Here is a 23059-nt window from a genome sequence, read left to right on the forward strand (position 1 = left end):
CCAAGGCTTACGGCTGCATAGATTGTAAAATGTTTCCAGGTTTCAGAGCTCAGAGAAGGAAAATAATTCAGTCCTTGTATGAAATCTAAGCATGTAAAACCTTCTGTATGTATCTATTACCGAATAACATTTAATCAAATAAATACCGAATTTATCGGCGTATAACACACACCCCAATATTTACAGTTAAATTTAAGTTAAAAAAATGAATGTAAAATAAATGACTTAGACTAAATGCCACATAGTCCCATCCCCCCCCCCCCCAGTGGCACATCATTCCCTGTGCCACAGTTACCCCTCTCATCGCCCCCTCCATGTCTAATCATCCCCCCTCATCATTATCCCCTGTCATAGATTGCTAGCCATACAGACATTACCCCTTTAGTCCCTCATCACCCCCCTCATCATTTCCCCCTGTCTAATCATCCTCCCCATCATTCCCCCTCATCGTTCCTCCTATGCCATTCTTCCCATGCCTCATCATTCCCCCTTTTCCCCTGCTTTTTATAGTTTTTTTATTTTCCTTACCTGGCTGTGCTTTCACAGGCCAGGTCAGGCGGTGGGTCTAGCGGGCTGTGTAGTCAGGGAAGCAGATGAGTGACGTCCTCTGCCGGCTCCTCTGCGCAGAATCAATTCACAACTAAATAGTCTAAAATCTTCAAGTAAAATAATTTTCTGTTAACCCCTAGGGGTCATGGGGCACACACCCTCGATGTCTGGTACTTAACCACCAGGGCCTTAATGTACACCCTGGAGCACTAAGTGACTACAAAGCAAGTGCAAGAACTGAACTCACTTCATAGGTGGTTAGTGACGGCCATTATCCAGCCAGCCACTAGCCAGACACTCACTGCTAATGACAGGCAGCAGCAATTCCACCTCTGCCCATCATTAAGGGTGCGTTCCCACCTGGCATATACGCGGCGTATTTCATGCTGCGCAAAATTTGCAGCAACAGCAGGAAATACGCTGCACATTACTCGCTCACTATACACACAGGGCTTTCCGGTGGCAGTCCTGTGTATGCAGTGAGCCCCGCCTCCAAAACTTACTACATGCATAGTGCTGCCGCTGTAAAGCCCTGTGTGTATAGTGAGCGAGGAATACGCAGCGTATTTCCTGCTGCTGCCGCAAATTTTGTGCAGCGTGAAATACGCTGCGTATACGCCAGGTAGGAACGCACACTTAAGGAGTACTCCATGATAGAAAAATGTATCCCCTAATCTAAGTATAGGGGATATGTTAGATGATGGTTTGACCATTGTGAACCTCCGCGATCTCCCGCCCGGTGCTCTGGCTCTTCTCCTGTCAACCTCTGCACAAAGAAGTGGCCGACACGTCCCCTCCATGCGTCTCTATGGGAGAGCTGAAGCGCTGCACTCGGGTATCTCTGGCTCTCTCATAGAGCTGCCTGAAGGGGTCCCATCCTTAGAATAGGGGATACATTTTTCTATCCCGGATTACTGCTTTAAACCTTTAGACTATGCCAATCACAGTGTCTTAAGGCATAAATGATAGCTGTTAGTTAGCTCAGAGTGCTCATTGGACCTTTGATCAGTGGAGCGCAAATCATACTGTAGAATGCTATACAATAGGAAAAGCATTATGTGTAAACGTGTCAAAAAATACTTTATTTTTTTTTTTTTTTTAAATCACCAGTTTTACCATTTTACAAAAAAGTTAATAAATAAATAAAAAGAATAAACAAATTTGGTATCACCACGTGCAGAATTGCCTCAACTATTAAAATATAATGTTTATTATCCTGCTCGGTAAACGTTATAAACATAAAAAAAATTCCAATAATGCGGATTTTTGGTCACATACTGTAATTTATCAGAAAAAAAAAAAAAATTAATTAAAAAGTCCCATCAAAAAAAGACTGATACTGATAAAAACTACAGATGCAAAAAAAATGAGTCCTCATACAGTCTCATATACAGAAAAATAAAAAGTTGTAGGGCGATGAAGGACAATTTTAAGCATACTGATTTTGCTAATAAAAAGTAGTTTTTTTAAAGTACTACAATAATTGAAAACTATATACAGTAAATTGTGTATTTTCTTAATCGCAATGACATACAGAATAAAGAAAATATGGCATTTTTACCAGTAAGTGCACTGCAATAAAACGTAACCCTGAAAAAGTTATCTTTTTAATTCCCTCTAAAATAATATTTTATCGTACATTTTATGCAAAAAAAAGGGGGTCATTACAAAGTACAACTGGCAGTGCAAAAAACAAGCCCTCAAAATGGCTCTGTAGATGGAAAAATAAAAGAGTTGTGTCTCTTGAACGGCAAGGGGAGAAAAACAAAAATTTAAACGGGCTGTGTCCTGCTGATGCAATAGAAAAATACATTAGTAAACACATTTTTTTATTTCATACTGCATTATATAAACAAGACAGTAGGTCTGATGTCCGTTCTTAAGCATTATAGTGTATGTTGCTTTATATGTTTATATATACTGTAGTGAACCCCTGTAACTTTTGACAGGCGCCAAAGTAGGATCCCACTCTATCCTGATATAGAGAATGAAACTTGGCTGCCAAGTATTGTGCGTGACTTCAATGGATAGCAAACTTAGCTGCAGAAAATATGCAGCAAAAATATGCAGCAGATCCTGTACGTGTGAATGTACCCTTGACAATCTAAAAATTAAAGGGGTACTTCGGCCCTAAGACATCTTATCCCCTATCCAAAGGATAGAGGATAAGATGCCTGATTGCGGGGATCCCGCCGCTGGGGACCGCCGCAATCTTTCATGCAGCACCCCGCTATCATCAGCCTCTGGATCGTACATCGCTCCGGGTCTGATGAATCACGATCACGGGGCTGGAGTATCGTGACGTCACACGGGGCGTAGCCGTGACATCACGATACACGGGCCCGTGATCATGATGTCTCAGACCCGGAGCGATGTTCGCTCTGGAGGCTGATGATAGCGGGGTGCTGCATGGGGACCCCCGCGATCAGGCATCTTATCCCCTATTCTTTGGATAGGGGATAAGACGTCTTAGGGCCGGAGTACACCTTTAAGTGTTATAACGTTTAGGCCACTCTGACCTTTATCAGATAATCTGATTGCAATTGATACTAAGGTATATGTGCATAAGCAGTGCAGGGACAACAACCTTTACTCATGGTGGCCGGGCGTAAAGTAAGGCAACCAAAAGATGACACTTGGTTGTCCCTACACCGCCCCTGGCCACCACGACTATAGGTTGTTTTTCCTGCGCTGCTTATGCACATATACTGAAATTTTGTATCCATTGGAACCAAATTATCTGATGAAGGTCAAAGTGACTGAAATTTTATTAGTAACACTTAATTTTTTTGCTTACTAATAAAGAAAACTCGTTTAGAAAAAATTAAGTGCAAGTTTCATTCAATATAGTTACCATAATTTATAGATTCATTGTTTAACCCCTTCAGGACCAAGCCCATTTTGGCCTTAAGGACCAGAGCGTTATTTGCACATCTGACCACTGTCACTTTAAACATTAATAACTCTGGAATGCTTTTAGTTATCATTCTGATTCCGAGACTGATTTTTCGTGACATATTCTACTTTAACATGGTGGTAAATTTTTGTGGTAACTTGCATCCTTTCCTTGTGAAAAATCCTAAAATTTGATGAAAAATTTGAAAATTTTGCATTTTTCTAACTTTGAAGCTCTCTGCTTGTAAGGAAAATGTATATTACAAATAAAAAAAATTTTTATTCACATATACAATATGTCTACTTTATGTCTACATCATAAAAGTGACGAGTTTTTACTTTTGGAAGACACCAGAGGGCTTCAAAGTTCAGCAGCAATTTTCCAATTTTTCACAAAATTTTCAAACTCACTATTTTTCAGGGACCAGTTCAGGTTTGAAGTGGATTTGAAGGGTCTTCATATTAGAAATACCCCACAAAAGACCCCATTATAAAAACTGCACCCCCCAAAGTATTTATAATGACATTCAGTCATCATTTTAACCCTTTAGGTGTTTCACAGGAATAGAAGCAAAATGAAGGAGAAAATTCACAATCTTCATTTTTTACACTCGCATGTTCTTGTAGACCCAATTTTTGAATTTTTACAAGGGGTAAAAGGAGAAAATGTATACTTATATTTGTAGCCCAATTTCTCTTGAGTAAGCACATACCTCATATGTCTATGTAAAGTGTTCGGCGGGCGCAGTAGAGGGCTCAGAAGGGAAAGAGCGATAAGGGGATTTTGGAGAGTACGTTTTTCTGAAATGGTTTTTGGGGGGCATGTTGCATTTAGGAAGCCCCTATGGTGCCAGAACAGCAAAAAACCCTCACATGGCATACCATTTTGGAAACTAGATCCCTTGAGGAACATAACAAGGAATAAAGTGAGCCTTAATACCCCACAGGTGTTTCACGACTTTCGCATATGTAAAAAAATATATATTTTTTTTCACTAAAATGTGTGTTTCCCCCCAAATTTCACATTTTTCCAAGGGTTAATAGCAGGAAATACCCCCCAATATTTGTAACCCCTTCTCTTCTGAGTATGGAGGTACCCCATAAATTGACCTGAAGTGCACTATGGGCGAACTACAATGCTCAGAAGAGAAGGAGTCATATTTGGCTTTTTGAGAGCAAATTTTGCTCGGGGGGCATGTCGCATTTAGGAAGCCCCTATGGTGCCAGAACAGCAAAAAAAAAACACATGGCATACCATTTTGGAAACTAGACCCCTTGAGGAATGTAACAAGGGGTACAGTGAGCATTTGCCCCCCACTGGTGTCTGACAGATCTTTGGAACAGTGGGCTGTACAAGTTTTCATTTTCACGGACCACTGTTCCAAAGATCCGTCAGACACCTGTGGGGGGTAAATTCTCACTGCACCCCTCATTACATTCCGTGAGGGGTGTTGTTTCCGAAATGGGGTCACATGTGGGGTTTTGTTTTTTTTGTGTTTGTCAAAACCGCTGTAACAATCAGCCACCACTGTGCAAATCACCTCAAATGTATATGGTGCGCTCTCCCTTCTGTGCGTTGTTGTGCGCCCCCAGAGCACTTTGCGCTCACATATGGGGTATCTCTGTAGTCAGGAGAAATTGCGTTACAAATTTTGGGGGGCTTTTTTCCCTTTTACCTCTTGTTAAAATGTAAAGTATAGGGCAACATCAGCATGTTAGTGTAAAAAATTAAATTTTTCCTTTTCATGAAGGGTTAAACTTTTCCTTTTCATGAAGGGTTAAAGAAGAAAAAGCCCCCCTAACCTTGTAACGCAATTTCTCCCGAGTACAGCGATACCCCATATGTGGCCCTAAACTGTTGCCCTGAAATACGACAGGGCTCCAAAGTGAGAGCGCCATGTGCATTTGAGGCCTAAATTAGGGATTTGCATAGGGGTGGACATAGGGGTATTCTACGCCAGTGATTCCCAAACAGGGTGCCTCCAGCTGTTGCAAAACTCCCAGCATGCGTGGACAGTCAACGGCTGTCCGGCAATACTGGGAATTGTTGTTTTTCAACAGCTGGAGGCTCTGCTTTGGAAACAGTGGTGTACCGGACGTTCTGTCAGTGGTGTACCGGACGTACCGGGGGGCTGTGTAGGGGTATGTGTATATGTAGTGTTTTTAACTTTTTATTTTATTTTGTGTTAGTGTAGTGTAGTGTTTTTAGGGTACAGTTACATGGGCGGGGGATTACAGCGAGTTTCCCAGCGCAAAATTTGCTGCATCTCAAGATGCGAGAAACCCACTGTAAAAGCCTCGCCCATGTGAATGTACCCTGGGAGTTATAGTTTTGCAACAGCTGGAGGCACACAGGTTAGGAAACACTGAGTTAGAAACAGACAATGTTTCCCAACCAGTGTGTCTCCAGTTGTTGCAAAACTACAACTCCCAGCATGCCCAGACAGCTGAAGGGCATGCTGGGAGTTGTAGTTCGGCAACATCTGAAGGGCCAGATGTTGCTGAACTAAAACTCCCAGCATGCCTGGACAGTCAGTGCATACTGGGAGTTGTAGTTTTGCAACAGCTGGAAGAGCACAGATTGGAGACCATTATACAATGGTCTCCAAACTGGGGCCCTCCAGATGTTGCAAAACTACAACTCCCAGCATGCCCAGACAGCCAAAGGCTGTCTAGGCATGCTGGGAGTTTTAGTTTTCAGACTCCTAGAAGCAGCAGTGAAGATCTTCACTGCTGCTTCTGAGGACTACATACTTACCTGCCGGTCCCGTCGCTGCTCGTCCACGTGGCCGGTCCTGCCGCTGCTCCTCGGTCCCGCCAGGTAAGGCCGCCGGTCCCCTGGTGTTCCCCCCCTATGCCGCAGGTCCCTGCGAGCCCCTGAAGCCATCGTCCCCCATTCTGCCCGACTTCCAGGGGCGGGCAGTGCGGGGGATCTGAACTTTCACCCCAGATCACTGTGATTGGTCCACAGGGATCAATCACAGTGATCGCTGACCAGGACCATCAATGGATGGTCCTGGGGGGTGAAGCAGAAGTTGTCCCCTGCTGGAAACAGCGGGACTTCTGCCAGTTAACCCGTACAATGCTGCGCATCGCCGGGTTAACTGAATGGCATATATAAACGCCGGGATGCGCGAACGCACTGCACAACCCGGCGTTTATATGTGCCATTCTGCGGGAAGGGGTTAACTTATCTTGTAGCAAAGGTTAGCTAAAGATTATGGGGAAGATTTATGAAAACCTGTGTAGAGGAAAAGTGGTGCAGTTGCCCATAGCAACCAATCAGATCGCTTCTTTCAGTTTCTGAAAGCAGCAATCTAATTGGTTGCTATGGGCAACTACACCAAAAGATGGAACTCTTGTGGTATTGAATTGATATCAGATATATGTCCTATTATCTTGCTCAGTGTTCCCCAACCAGGATACCTCCAGCTGTTGCAAAACTACAACCAGAGGCGTAACTTGTAACTTCTGGGCCCTGATGCAAAATCTACAATAGGGCCCCATGTGCCAATCATAATACTGGTCTCTTATGGAGTAGATGTGCTTTGGGGCCCTCTTAGGCACTGGGGCCCCGGTGCGGCTGCTACCTCTGCACCCCCTATAGCTACCCCCGGCTACAACTCCCAGCATGCCCAGACATCTGGAGGGCCACAGTTTGAGACCACTGCCCTAGATAGAACAGCGGTTAATATATATTTTTGTTATTAGATATATTTTGATGAATTGCTGAATTATATAAATCTTGGCATGATTTTCTGCATGTGAATTACCCCCTAGATCAGTGGTCTTCAACCTGCGGACCTCCAGATGTTGCAAAACTACAACTCCCAGCATGCCCGGACAGCCAACGGCTGTCCGGGCATGCTGGGAGTTGTAGTTTTGCAACATTTGGAGGTCCACAGGTTGAAGACCACTGCCCTAGATGACCACAGCATCAATGTGGTTATTTAACGGTTGCCGGCCATGCAAAACATTACCCCTGCACCGCAATTACAGGTGCCGTATGGTGGTCATGGAAGTGGCTGCCATGACAGATACTCGTAGGTACTGCAGTATACTGTATTAGAGATCATGCAATCATATGGCCAGGTCCCCTAGCAGATTAAATATTTAGAATTTTTTTTTTTTAGCATCCATATTCAAATTCCTTAAAGGAGAACTCCGGAATATAAAAATTGTGGCCCATACTGCCAGCAGTTAAAAAAAATAAAGATGTACATACCTTCCTCCGCTCCCCCGGGGCCTCCGGTAACCGGCTCCGGTCTCCGCCGCGATCCATTTCCTGGCTGCCGGTGGTCGGATGAGTCATACTGCACTCAGCCAATCACCAGCCGCAGCGAAGTCCGACTCAGCCAGTGATAGGCTGAGCGGCAGTGTGAAAACGCTTCAGAACACAAAATTCTTCACTACACCGGCACCGGGGCCGAAAACGTCACACTGCCGCTCAGCCTATCGCCGACCGAGTCGGACTTCACTGCGGCTGGTGATTGGCTGAGGGCAGTATGACTCATCCAACCACCGGCAACCAGGAAGAGGATCCCGGCGGAGACCGGAGTGGGTTACCGGAGGCCCCGGAGGAGCGGAGGAAGGTATGTACATCTTTATTTTTTTACTGCCGGCACTATGGGCGACAATTTTTATGTTCTGGAGTTCTCCTTTAATTCAGATTTTTATTAAATGTATTTTTCTTACATACTGGTCCATCGCCAGGATCTTTCATATCTGCTCATGATGTAATATCCTTTATTTTTCTTTATCAGTTTACGTCACATGCCTTGAGATATGTGAACACAACAATCATTTTCCACTGGTGGTAAGTCACACCGAAATGCTTACATAGGCCGTATGTCTAACTTGCAAATAGATTTCAATTTAATGAAGTGTTTTTTCAGAGACTTCGCTGAGGGGAACAAGCATTTACTTTGTCAAAACAAGCAGCTTTTACAATGCTGCACATGATTCTTTTTGTCAACCAGTGACAAGTACTGAATGTAATAATGTATTCCTATTTAAAGCTTATCTCTATTTCCCATACAGTTTCCCCTAAGCATCGCTTCTAGTAAACCAACAGCACAGAACTAACAACCTTTTTTTTTTTTCCCTTCATGTTCACTTTTTTCTGTTATGTTGCTTGCATAGCAGAAAGAATTAAAGGGGTATTCCAGGAAAAAAACTTTTATATATAATATATATATATATATATATATATATATATATATATATATATATATATATCAACTGGCTCCAGAAAGTTAAACAGATTTGTAAATTACTTCTATTAAAAAGATCTTAATCCTTTCAATAATTATCAGCTGCTGAAGTTGAGTTGTTGTTTTCTGTCTGGCAACAGTGCTCTCTGCTGACATCTCTGCTTGTCTCAGGAACTGCACAGAGTAGAAGAGGTTTGCTATGGGGATTTTCTTCTAAACTGGGCGGTTCCCCAGACACGTGTCAATAGGGAGTATTTTGACAGAAAAGAACAACTCAACTCCAGCAGCTCATAAGTACTGAAAGGATTAAAGGGAACCTCTCATCAAATAAACTTTTGATATATTTTAGATTAATGAATGTTGAATAACTTTCCAATAGCATGTTAATGAAAAATATGCTTCCTTCTATTGTATTTTTCCCCATCAGTCCTGTCAGCAAGCATTTCTGACTCATGCTGGAGTCCTAAACACTCAGAGCTGCCAGCCTGCTTTGTTCACAGCCAAACAGGCTGTGAACAAAGCAGGCCGGCAGCTCTGAGTGTTCTCCTTTGTGAACAAAGCAGACTGGCAGCTCGTAGTGTTTAGGACTCCAGCATGAGTCTGAAATGCTTGCTGCCAGGACTGGTAGGGAGACCCCTAGTGGTCATTTCTTCAAAGTGGAAAATTAAATAGAAAGAAGCATATTTTTTAATAACATGCAATTGTAAAGTTATTCTGCACACATTAATCTATAATATATCAAAAGTTTTTTTGATGAGAGGTACCCTTTAAGATTTTTTTATAGAAGTAATTTACAAATCTGTTTAACTTTCTGGAGCCAGTTGATATATAAAAAAAACGTTTTTTCCTGGATAACCCCTTTAACCCTGTTGCAATGCTTTTTGCAATCTCACATTTTACCTAGAGGACTCCATTTTTTGCTTAGATTTCTTAGTTGGCCCCCAGGCTTAGGTGTACGGTAAATTTCTCCAAACCAATTAACCTTGGTTTGTGTATTTTTTATTTTTTTTTATGCATCTGGTCTTTGATGTGCTCTGTGTGTAGACAGTCTTGTGTTCAGGAGGGGGGGGGGGGGGGTCACAGTGTGAATTGGTGGTAGAGTGGTCTGCATATAGGTGGGGACATATATTGTTTTCTGCCACATATTTTTTGTGTGTGCATCATGTGTGTACATGGGGGAGCGAAGCATTTGGAGAGTGGAAGACACTTGCTGTGGGTGCTTTGCTTGTGTGTGTGTTTTGTGTGTGCACTGGCCCCTGGTTACTGGTTTGGGTGCACCCTGCTTGGTGGTCGTGGTTGGCCTTGGCAGCGTCTTGATCCCCACATGAAGTGGGGGCCACCACGCCCCCTCCATATATCTCTATGGGAGAGTCGAAGATAGCCAAACATCTCTCCCATAGAGATATATGGAGGGGGCATTCCAGGGAATAGCTGGGGCCCTGTACAATAGATTGGGGGGGTCTCAGTGGTTGGACTCCCTGTGATCTAAAACTGCGGATAGGGTATATGTTTTTAAGCATGAGATTTGTCCTTTATTGCAGAAAAAAAACAAGGTCATTTATTTGAAATGACATGAAATTTTAGCTTTAAAAAGGTATTTGTGCAAATTCACTCACCAATGCAATTGAAAGGAATTACATCCTTTTATGCATTTAGGTGCCAAAACGCCATGTGTTCCTCGTCCCTTCTGCTATTATAAGGCAGTCGAATAATTGTCAAGCCACAAATAGAGATGAGCGAACTTGCAGTAAATTCGATTCGTCACGAACTTCTCGGCTCGGCAGTTGATGACTTATCCTGCGTAAATTAGTTCAGCCTTCAGGTGCTCCGGTGGGCTGGAAAAGGTGGATACAGTCCTAGGAAAGAGTCTCCTAGGACTGTATCCACATTTTCCAGCCCACGGGAGCACCTGAAAGCTGAACTAATTTATGCAGGATAAGTCATCAACTGCCGAGTCGAGAAGTTTGTGACGAATCGAATTTACTGTAAGTTCGCTCATCTCTAGAAACAAAGTTCTTAGTGAAAGGGGTTTGCCAGGCTCAGCACACTTATTTCTAATACTGGATGAATAAAGGGGAACCAAAGGATAGGGGATAAGATGTCTTATTGCGGGGGTCCCGTCACTGGGATCCCTAGTGATCTCCAAGCAGCACCCGGCATTCTGAAAGGGGCCACAGGAGCTGGCAAAATCACAAGGATAACTACAGGGGACACAGAATGGGTACTGTGGTAGCTTTGGGGCATTTTTATTTTTATTAACTTCCCCGGAGCACCCCTTTAATTCCCAATATTGGAGTATAACTTTGCTACTAACAGATTGAAGAATCCTTCCACAGAGTACCCCCACCACACAAGGAACGCAGGACCACTTCTCTAGTTCCCACACTAACCAGATTATCTGAAATCACTGGGATAGTGCCTGATGCTATGCTGCCTCAGAAAACATCTGTTCTCTGCATACCATAACTTTAATGCACATCCAAAATCATGTTAACAATAATATGTACCACTTTTATTTTAGGATTGCTGTATACTTCATTTATTTTATCTTTCTTCTTTCAGAGATACAGCTGTATGATGCAGCAGTAGGCAGAGGCTTGTACAGTATATTCTGTGCATCCAAAGTCAATATGGGGCCTCTCGGGGAGATTTATCAAAACCTACATAGGGGAAGGCTGGTGCCGTTGCCCATAGCGACCAATCAGATTGATTCTTTCATTTTAAAAGAGACATGTGGGGGAAAAAAAGAAGCGATCTGATTGGTTGCCACTCTTCCTCTATGGAGGTTTTGATAAATCTCCCCCTCTGTCCCTAAGCTAATATTGTGCCCAAGTTAATCAAAATAAATTGCATTCAGTCTTTTGCACATGTAGGTGTATAATAGAAATGTTGTGGTTAACCTGTATGTTTTTTTTTTATTTTTTTCACTTCCTCTGTTGGTTTATGTCGCACTCTTACATTACACGAAGAGCCTGCCCACTCAATGTAAGAGCCGTGCTGTGTGTCTCTGTCTAGAGAGAATAGACAAGCTGTAGCTGCATCCCCTCCTCACTGTCTAGTATTAGGCCATGTTCACATGTCCGAAAATGGTATGAATTGTCCGCCCATAAAAATACAGACGGACTTTCTGCACATTTGAATGTTCTGGACGGTGCTAGGAGCATTTGGAAATGTGTTGTCTTATAGACAGCAATGCATTTCGGAGCAGAATCCCCACAAACAATATACATACAGTCTATTATTTCTGCAGACGCCAGAATCGAAATTTCCACCAATTAAACCAGTGGAACGATGCTGCAGCAGAATTTCCGAGCAGAATATTCCCACAGAACTCGGCCTTAAGGGTAGGGTCACACGGAAGTGCATCCGCAGCCCCACGGCATTGTGAGCTTCCTTATTAGGTCATGCAGGTTCTTTACTTTTCTTATCATTTCATTCTTTAGATTTCATTTTTATGTGTCTAGCTTCTGTATTTGGCTTATAAATACAAATCCCTCTTTTTTGCTGCTTCTTCATTCTGACATCCAGTGGCCAGGAAGGGGCATGTCAAAGGCAAGCACTGAGCTCGCCCTCACTGACCATGCATTCACTTCCTCTCTGAGTCTACTGTGCTGGGTCTCTGTATCCAATCACTGCAGGCTGCTGTGCAACCCCCTCCTCTCTGTTTTCAGACAGAAGTCTGATAGAACAGGAGTGAGCACAGATGAGATCCAGTTCCGCCCTCACTTCCTCGACTCTGTCCCTGTCTATGCTTCAATTGGGACGAAGATGATGCTGCATCCAGACTGGAATAAGTTCTGGATGGTATGGGGACCCCTAGTGGTCTTTTTTAAGCCATGATTTCTATAAAAAGGAGATAACATTTTTTATTAAGAATATTAAAAAGGTTAACATTTTGCTAAGATGTAAAACATATAAAAAGTTTTTGATTCTGACAGTGCCCATTTAACTTGGCCGTGAAGATCTGACCACAGTACGAGATGAATTTTGATTATCTGGGCATTGACAACTCTGTAATATTGTGTACAGTATGCTATTGAAACATAAGGAGAGATTATTCTAGCGTTATTAAATTGAAGGGGTAATTTAGTAAAACAAATATCACAGAGTTTGCTTATTATGGCTATTTACAAAGGCTGCTGAAGCTTCTAGCTTCTATTTGCTTTAGGATTATAGGAAACACTGTTGAGAGTGGTTTTCCGAAGGTTCGTGATCCTTTCCTTAACTCTTGTTTCATGAGAAAAAAAAAACTTGAAGGCTAGACATTAGTGGGTTTTCATCTGCTTTGTAGAGCTCATACACACCACTGTATTGCACACAATGGTGGTATTATTACTAACTCATACAGAAACTACAAGGTGGAAAATTATAGCATATTATATCTTATTCCATATTAGACCCATTCTCTCTTAGTAGTAAATGCTTATGGAAAGAATACTCAATGTGTTTTTAAAGATGACCATAAACATTAAGCTCCAATGTAATCTGAACCCATTGATTTCAGCTGGATTGGCCAACCATCTGGGGCCTCCTGACAACGGCAGATGAGGGATTGAAGGCGGGAGCAATTGGATTTCAACATACCTGATCTTTTTGTCTTAGAGATAAGCAACCACCAGATATATTTCCCTCTACCCATTCAGTGGAGAACAGCGGTGAGGAAGAGTCCCTCGGAACACAGATGGGTTCAGTGGCGCTAACCAGCAAATGATGCAACTGATACTGGACTGATAAGCAAATATAGTAACAAATTTATTTGAATGGACAATGCATTTCGAGAGCTGCTCCTCTCTTCATCAGGTCCTTACACATAAATACATATATGTACATATATCTATGAATGATCCAATGGTGATAAATAGAGATGAGCGAGCCGAATCGGATGAAATCGGATTTGACCAAAACTCTAGGGTTTTTTCAGGCTCGGTGAACACTCAAGCTTTTAACGATTTATCTCGTGTGAGTCGGTAAATAGCGCAAAAAACTTGAAACCATGTTTTTTTGGCGGACAGAAGAAGCAAAGCAGGGTGTGGTGAGATGACGTAGGGAAAGCAGCACATCACATGACAACCCAGGTCTCTCATGTGATTTGCTGCTTACTGTGTTAACCAAGCACAAAGGCCAACAGGACACAGCCAGGGACACAGATAAAAGCACTGACGTCACCCACAGCGTTCAGAGCACTGGGAACTTCTGCAGAGAGCAAACAGAGAGGAGAGAGACAGACATAGGGACAGTTAGTGGTTAGAAAGAGAGACTGAGATACAGATTACAAAGAGAGAAGAAAAAGGGACAGTAAGTTATTAGAAAGAGAGAGGAGACGGTGTGTGTGTGTGTGTGTATGTGTGTGTGAACAGGATTCAATCCCTACACAAGAAGAATCCTATAGGGCTTCTATACACCAAAACAGCATATAAGGAGGGAACATCTTAACCCCTTAAAAACCCCTATTTTTTGCACATCTGACCATTGTCACTTTAAACATTAATAACTCTGGAATGCTTTTAGTTATCATTCTGATTCCGAGAAAGTTTTTTCGTGACATATTCTACTTTAACATAGTGGTAAAATTTTGTGCTAACTTGGATCCTTTCTTGGTGAAAAATCCCCAAATTTGATGAAAAATTTGTAAATTTTGCATTTTTCTAACTTTGAAGCTCTCTGCTTGTAAGGAAAATGGATATTCCAAAAACATTTTTTTTATTCACATATACAATATGTCTACTTTATGTTTGCATCATAAAATTGACGTGTTTTTACTTTTGGAAGACACCAGAGGGCTTCAAAGTTCAGCAGCAATTTTACAATTTTTCACAAAATTTCCAAACTCACAATTTTTCAAGGACCAGTTCAGGTTTGAAGTGGATTTGAAGGGTCTTCATATTAGAAATACCCCACATATGACCCCATTATAAAAACTGCACCCCCCAAAGTATTCAAAATGACATTCAGTCAGCGTTTTAACCCTTTAGGTGTTTCACAGGAATAGCAGCAAAGTGAAGGAGAAAATTCATAATCTTCATTTTTTATCGCATGTTCTTGTAGACCCAATTTTTGAATTTTTACAAGGGGTAAAAGGAGAAAATGTTTACTTGTATTTGTTGCCCAATTTCTCTCGAGTAAGCACATACCTTACATGTCTATGTAAAGTGTTCGGCGGGCGCAGTAGAGGGCTCAGAATGGAAGGAGCGACAAGGGGATTTTGGAGAGTATGTTTTTCTGAAATGGTTTTTGGGGGGCATGTTGCATTTAAGAAGCCCCTATGGTGCCAGAACAGCAAAAAAAACACATGGCATACCATTTTGGAAACTAGACCCCTTGAGGAACGTAAAAATGAATAAAGTGAGCCTTAATACCCCACAGGTGTTTCACGACTTTTGCATGTGTAAAAAAAATTTAAAAAATATTCACTAAAATGTGTGTTTCCCCCCAAATTTCACATTTTTGCAAGGGTTAATAGCAGAAAATACCCCACAAAATTTGTAACCCCATCTCTTCTGAATATGGAGGTACCCCATAAGTTGACCTGAAGTGCACTACGGGCGAACTACAATGCTCAGAAGAGAAGGAGTCATATTTGGCTTTTTGAGAGCAAATTTTGCTCGGGGGCATGTCGCATTTAGGAAGCCCCTATGGTGCCAGGACAGCAAAAAATACCCACATGGCATACCATTTTGGAAACTAGACCCCTTGAGAAACGTAACAAGGAATAAAGTGAGCCTTAATGCCCCACAGGGGTTTCACGACTTTTGCATCCGTAAAAAAAAAAAAAAACTACAATGCTCAGAAGAGAAGGAGTCATATTTGGCTTTTTGAGAGCAAATTTCGCTCGGGGGCATGTCGCATTTAGGAAGCCCCTATGGTGCCAGGACAGCAAAATAACCCCCACATGGCATACCATTTTGGAAACTAGGCCCCTTGAGGAACGTAACAAGGGGTACAGTGAGCATTTACCCCCCCCCCCCCCCCACTGGTGTCTGTCAGATCTTTGGAACAGTGGGCTGTACAAAATTTTTTATTTGCACAGCCCATTGTTCCAAAGATCTGTCAGACACCAGTGGGGTATAAATTCTCACTGCACCCCTCATTACATTCCGTGAGGGGTGTAGTTTCTGAAATGGCTGTAACAAGCAGCCACCCCTGTGCAAATCACCTCAAATATACATGGTACACTCTCCCTTCTGGGCCTTGTTCTGCGCCCCCAGAGCAATTTGCGCCCACATATGGGGTATCTCCGTAGTTGGGAGAAATTGCATTACAAATTTTGGGGGGCTTTTTTCCCTTTTACCTCTTGTCAAAATGAAAAGTATAGGGCAACACCAGTATGTTAGTGTAAAAAAATTTTTTACACTAACATGCTGGTGTAGACCCCAACTTCCCCTTTTCATAAGGGGTGAAAGGAGAAAAAGCCCCACAAAATTTGTTAGGAAATTTCCCCCAAGTACGCCGATACCCCATATGTGGCCCTAAACTGTTGCCTTGAAATACGACAGGGCTCCAAAGTGAGAGCACCATGCGCATTTGAGGCCTAAATTAGAGATTTGCATAGGGGTGGACATAGGGGTATTCTATGCCAGTGATTCCCAAACAGGGTGCCTCCAGCTGTTGCAAAACTCCCAGCATGCTTGGACAGTCAACGGCTGTCCGGCAATACTGAGAGTTGTTGTTTTGCAATGGCTGGAGGCTCCATTTTGGAAACAATGGCGTACCAGACGTTTTTCATTTTTATTGGGGAGGGGAGGGGGGCTGTGTAGGGGTATGTGTATATGTAGTGTTTTTTACTTTTTATTTTGTGTTAGTGTAGTGTAGTGTTTATAGGGTACAGTCACATGGGCGGGGGATTACAGCGAGTTTCCCGCTGCGAGTTTGAGCTGCCGTGCAAAATTTGCTGCATCGCAAACTTGCAGCCTGATACTCACTGTAAGCCCCCTGCCCATGTGAATGTACCCTGTACATTCACAGGGGGGGGCCGCCAGCTGTTGCAAAACTACAACTCCCAACATGCACAGTTTATCAATGCATGCTGGTAGTTATAGTTTTGCAACAGCTGGAGGCACACGGGTTGGGAAACACTGAGTTAGGAAACAGACAATGTTTCCCAACCAGTGTGCCTCCAGTTGTTGCAAAACCACAACTCCCAAACATTCTCAGGCATGCTGGAAGTAGTAGATTGGCATCATCTTTAGAGCCAGATGTTGCCGAACTACAACTCCCAGCATGCTTGGAGTTGTAGTTTTGCAACATCTGGAGGACTACAGTTTGCAGACCACTAATACAGTGGTTCCCAATCTGTGCCCTTCCAGATGTTGCAAAACTACAACTCCCAGTATGCCAAAACTGTCCAGGTATGCTGGGAGTTGTAGTTCTGCAACATCTGAAGGGCCAGATGTTACAGAACTACTACTCCCAGCATGTCTGGACAGTAAGGGCATGCTGAGGATGTGTAGTTTTGCAACATCTGGAAGGGCACAGTGTTCCCAAAACTGAAGCATTTCAGCAGGCATCCGCTTCCGATCTCTGCCCGGCGCGCGGCAGGGACCGGAAAACGACATGACGTACTCATAGGTCATGGGTCCTTAAAGCCCAGGGTGCGGAGATGTATGCATACATCATGGGTCCTTAAGGGGTTAATCACAGCCTCTGAAGGGCTCATATTTTGCTATCACAAATCCACAGCTTTTTTTAAGGCTCATACCTGCATATACAGTCATGGCCATAAATGTTTGTACCCCCTATTTCTCACAGAAAAGGATTGCAGTAACAAATGTTTTGCTATACACGTGTATTCCCTTTGTATGTATTGGAACTAAACCAAAAAAGGGAGGAAAAAAAGCAAATTGGACATAATGTCACACCAAACTCCAAAAATGGGCTGGACAAAATCATTAGCATCCTTTAAAAATTGTGGAAAAATAAGATTGTTTCAAGCATATGATGCTCCTTTAAACTCACCCGGGTGTGGGCAATATAAAAATCACACCTGAAAGCAGATAAAAAAGGAGAGAAGTTCACTTAGTCTTTGCATTGTGTGTCTGTGTGTGCCACACTAAGCATGGAAAACAGAAAGAGGAGAAGAGGACTTGAGAACCAAAATTTTGGAAAAATATCAACAATCTCAAGGTTTCAAGTCCATCCCCAGAGATCTAGATTTGCCTTTGTCCACAGTGCGCAACATTATCAAGAAGTTTGCAACCCATGGCACTATAGCTAATCTCCCTGGGCATGGACGGAAGAGAAAAACTGATGAAAGGTGTCAACGCAGGATAGTCCGGATGGTGGTTAAGCAGCCCCAAACAAGTTCCAAAGATAATCAAGCTGTCCTGCAGGCTCAGGGAGCATCAGTGTCATCGCGAACTATCCGTCGACATTTAAATTAAAGGAACGCTATAGCAGGAGACCTAGGAGGACCCCACTGCTGACACAGAGACATAAAAAAGCAAGACTACATTTTGCCAAAATGAACTTGAGTAAGCCAAAATCCTTCTGGGAAAATGTCTTGTGGACAGATGAAACCAAGATAGAGCTTTTTGGTAAAGCGCATCATTCTACTGTTTACCGAAAACAGAATGAGGCCTACAAAGAAAAGGACACAGTACCTACAGTGAAATATGGTGGAGGTTCAGTTATATTTTGGGGTTGTTTTGCTGCCTCTGGCACTGGGTGCCTTGAATGTGTGCATCATGAAATCTGAGGATAACCAACGGATTTTTGGTCGCACTGTACAGCCCAGTGTCAGAAAGCTGGGTTTGCTTCCGAGATCTTAGGTCAGCAGGACAATGACCCCAAACATACCTCAAAAAGCCAGAAATGGATGGCAACAAACAGTTCTGAAGAGGCCAGCAATGAGTCCAGATCTAAATCCCATTGAACACCTGTGGAGAGATCTTAAAATTGCTGTTGGGAAAAGGCGCCCTTCCAATAAGAGAGACCTGGAGCAGTTTGTAAAGGAAGAGTGGTCCAACATTCCGACTGAGAGGTGTAAGAAGCTTATTGATAGTTATAGGAAGTGACTAATTTCAATTATTTTTTCTAAAGGGTGTGCAACCAAATATTAAGTTAAGGGTGCCAATAATTTTGTCCAGCCCATTTTTGGAGTTTGGTGTGACATTATGTCTAATTTGCTTTTTTTCCTTCCTTTTTTGGTTTAGTTCCAATACACACAAAGGGAATAAACATGTGTATAGCAAAACATGTGTTACTGCAATCCTTTACTGTGAGAAATACTTCATTTTCTTGAAAAATTTCAGGGGTGTCAACATTTACGGCCATTGAATAGTGTTCCTGAACAAGCTCCAGTGAGGTGCATTGATCCGTGCCACCCCGACCACAAAGCATATTCAAGTGGCACCTATATACCTATAGGGCCTGTCAACACAGTAGTGAATATAATAGATTTCCGCAAACACCTTCAGTATGCATTGTGCTGTCATCCCTGCCACTCAAAAAGCGTGTTTAAGTTACATGTACCTAGCCTGTAGTGTTATAAAGTTCTGGTGTATTTAATATTGTTCCACAAATAACTTCAGTACTCATTGTGCTGTCTCCTCTGCCACCCAAAAAGCATGTTGAAGTTACACGTATCTAGCATGTAGTGTTGATTCAGGTCTGTTGCATTTCATATTGTTCCGCAAGCACCGTCAGTACTTATTGTGCTGTCATCTCTGTCAATCAAAAAGCATGTTGAAGTTACACGTATGTAGCCTGTAGTGTTAATACAAGTCTGTTGCATTTCATATTGTTCCCCAAACACCGTCAGTACTCATTGCGCTGTCATCTCTGCAGATCAAAAAAGCTTGTTGAACTTACATGTATTTAGCCTGTACTGTAAATACAGTTTTGTTGCATTTCATATTGTTTTGCAAACACCGTCAGTACTCATTGTGCTGTCATCTCTGCCAATCAAAAAGCTTGTTGAAGTTACACGTATGTAGCCTGTAGTGTTAATACAAGTCTGTTGCATTTCATATTGTTCCCCAAACACCATCAGTACTCATTGCGCTGTCATCTCTGACGATCAAAAAGCTTGTTGAACTTACATGTATGTAGCCTGTAGTGTAAATACAGTTCTGTTGCATTTCATATTGTTTCCCAAACACCGTCAGTACTCATTGTGCTGTCATCTCTGCCAGTCAAAAAGTGTGTTTAAGTTACACGTATCTAGCCTGTAGTGTAAATACAGTTGTGGTGCATTTCATATTGTTCCACAAACACTTTCAGTACTCATTGTGCTGTCATTTCAAAAAGCGTTCAAAGCGTTGAAACTTAGATTTGACAAATAGGTTGGTGATAAATAACCCAAAAAGGATAAACCATGTTCTCTGCCAGTAAGAATGTTTTTGGTGGTCCTAGTACAGGTAGCGTCAACAGCCAGGTGTCTGTTACGCCGAGCGCTCCGGGTCCCCGCTCCTCCCCGGAGCGCTCGCAGCATCCTCTCATTCGCAGCGCCCCGGTCAGACCTGCTGACCGGGTGCGCTGCAATATCACTCCCAGCCGGGATGCGATTCGCGATGCGGGAGGCGCCCGCTCGCGATGCGCATCCCGGCTCCCGTACCTGACCCGTTCCCCGTCTGTCTTGTCCCGGCGCGCGCGGCCACGCTCCTTAGGGCGCGCGCGCGCCGGGTCTCTGCAATTTAAAGGGCCACTGCGCCACTGATTGGCGCAGCAGGCTTAATCAGTATGTTCACCTGTGCACTCCCTCGCCGGATCTTGTTGCCATTGTGCCAGTGAAAGCGTTTCCTTGTGTGTTCCTAGCCTGTGTTCCAGACCTCCTGCCGTTGCCCCTGACTACGATCCTTGCTGCCTGCCCTGACCTTCTGCTAGGGTCCGACCTTGCTCTTGTCTACTCCCTTGTACCGCGCTTATCTTCAGCAGTCAGAGAGGTTGAGCCGTTGCTGGTGGATACGACCTGGTTGCTACCGCCGCTGCAAGACCATCCCACTTTGCGGCGGGCTCTGGTGAATACCAGTAGCAACTTAGAACCGGTCCACCAACACGGTCCACGCCAATCCCTCTCTGGCACAGAGGATCCACCTCCAGCCAGCCGAATCGTGACAGTAGATCCGGCCATGGATCCCGCTGAAGTCCCACTGCCAGTTGTCGCCGACCTCACCACGGTGGTCGCCCAGCAGTCGCAACAGATAGCGCAACAAGGCCACCAGCTGTCTCAACTGACCGTGATGCTACAGCAGCTATTACCACAGCTTCAGCAACAATCTCCTCCCCCAGCTCCTGCACCTCCTCCGCAGCGAGTGGCCGCTTCCGGCCTACGATTATCCTTGCCGGATAAATTTGATGGGGACTCTAAGTTTTGCCGTGGCTTTCTTTCGCAATGTTCCCTGCACTTGGAGATGATGTCGGACCAGTTTCCTACTGAAAGGTCTAAGGTGGCTTTCGTAGTCAGCCTTCTGTCTGGGAAAGCTCTGTCATGGGCCACACCGCTCTGGGACTGCAATGACCCTGTCACTGCCTCTGTACACTCCTTCTTCACGGAGATTCGAAGTGTCTTTGAGGAACCTGCCCGAGCCTCTTCTGCTGAGACTGCCCTGCTGAACCTGGTCCAGGGTAATTCTTCTGTTGGCGAGTACGCCATCCAATTCCGTACTCTTGCCTCCGAATTATCCTGGAATAATGAGGCCCTCTGCGCGACCTTTAAAAAAGGCCTATCCAGCAACATTAAAGATGTGCTGGCCGCACGAGAAATTCCTGCTAACCTGCATGAACTTATTCATCTTGCCACCCGCATTGACATGCGTTTTTCCGAAAGGCGTCAGGAGCTCCGCCAGGATATGGACTTTGTTCGCACGAGGCGGTTTCTCTCCCCGGCTCCTCTCTCCTCTGGTCCTCTGCAATCCGTTCCTGTGCCTCCCGCCGTGGAGGCTATGCAAGTTGACCGGTCTCGCTTGACACCTCAAGAGAGGACACGACGCCGCATGGAGAATCTTTGCCTGTACTGTGTCGGTACCGAACACTTCTTGAAGGATTGTCCTATCCGTCCTCCCCGCCTGGAAAGACGTACGCTGACTCCGCACAAAGGTGAGACAGTTCTTGATGTGAACTCTGCTTCTCCACGCCTTACTGTGCCTGTGCGGATATCTTCTTCTACCTTCTCCTTCTCTGCTATGGCCTTCTTGGATTCCGGATCTGCAGGAAATTTTATTTTGGCCTCTCTCATCAACAGGTTCAACATCCCGGTGACCAGTCTCGCCAGACCCCTCTACATTAATTCTGTTAACAATGAAAGATTGGACTGTACCGTGCGTTACCGCACGGAACCTCTCCTAATGTGCATCGGACCCCATCACGAAAAAATTGAATTTTTGGTCCTCTCCAACTGCACTTCTGAAATTCTTCTTGGATTACCGTGGCTTCAACGCCATTCCCCAACCCTTGATTGGTCCACAGGAGAAATCAAGAACTGGGGTACTTCTTGTCTCAGGGACTGTCTTAAACCGGTTCCCAGTACTCCCTGTCGTGACCCTGTGGTTCCCCCGGTATCCGGTCTTCCTAAGGCTTATATGGACTATGCTGATGTTTTTTTCAAAAAGCAAGCAGAGACTTTACCTCCTCACAGGCCTTATGACTGTCCTATTGACCTCCTCCCGGGTACTACTCCACCCCGGGGCAGAATCTATCCTCTGTCTGCTCCAGAGACTCTAGCCATGTCGGAGTACATCCAAGAGAATTTAAAAAAGGGGTTTATCCGCAAGTCCTCCTCTCCTGCCGGAGCTGGATTTTTTTTTGTGTCCAAAAAAGATGGCTCCCTACGCCCTTGCATTGATTACCGCGGACTTAATAAAATCACGGTAAAAAAACGCTACCCCTTACCTCTTATCTCGGAACTCTTTGATCGCCTGCAAGGCGCCCACATCTTTACCAAACTGGACTTAAGAGGTGCTTATAATCTCATCCGCATCAGGGAGGGGGACGAATGGAAGACTGCATTTAACACCAGAGATGGACACTTTGAGTATCTGGTCATGCCCTTTGGCCTGTGCAACGCCCCTGCCGTCTTCCAAGACTTTGTTAATGAAATTTTTGGTGATCTCCTATATTCCTGTGTTGTGGTTTATCTTGACGATATTCTGATTTTTTCTGCCAACTTAGAAGAACACCGCCAGCATGTCCGCATGGTTCTTCAGAGACTTGGGGAAAATCAACTTTATGCCAAAATGGAGAAATGTCTCTTTGAATGTCAATCTCTTCCTTTTCTAGGATACTTGGTCTCTGGCCAGGGACTACAAATGGACCCAGATAAACTTTCTGCCGTCTTAGATTGGCCACGTCCCTCCGGACTCCGTGCTATCCAACGTTTTTTGGGGTTCGCCAATTATTACAGACAATTCATTCCACACTTCTCCACTATTGTGGCCCCTATCGTGGCTTTAACCAAAAAAAATGCCAAT

At 43.9% G+C, this 23059-nt stretch overlaps 1 long non-coding RNA gene across 3 annotated transcripts; it reads left to right on the plus strand.

Moving 5' to 3' along the window:
- Positions 1-6748: 6748 nt before the first annotated feature.
- Positions 6749-14261, plus strand: LOC130281855 (uncharacterized). 3 transcript variants are annotated; one of them, XR_008846137.1, is made up of 3 exons: positions 6749-6808; positions 8208-8260; positions 13162-14261. It is a non-coding gene; the product is annotated as an uncharacterized LOC130281855 (long non-coding RNA). The 3 variants fall into 3 exon arrangements; XR_008846136.1 differs by lacking the exon at positions 6749-6808 and adding an exon at positions 7012-7131; XR_008846135.1 differs by lacking the exon at positions 6749-6808 and adding an exon at positions 7888-8036.
- Positions 14262-23059: the final 8798 nt, after the last annotated feature.

The sequence above is a fragment of the Hyla sarda genome, chromosome 7, assembly GCF_029499605.1.
Source record: "Hyla sarda isolate aHylSar1 chromosome 7, aHylSar1.hap1, whole genome shotgun sequence".
Lineage (NCBI taxonomy): Eukaryota > Metazoa > Chordata > Amphibia > Anura > Hylidae > Hyla > Hyla sarda.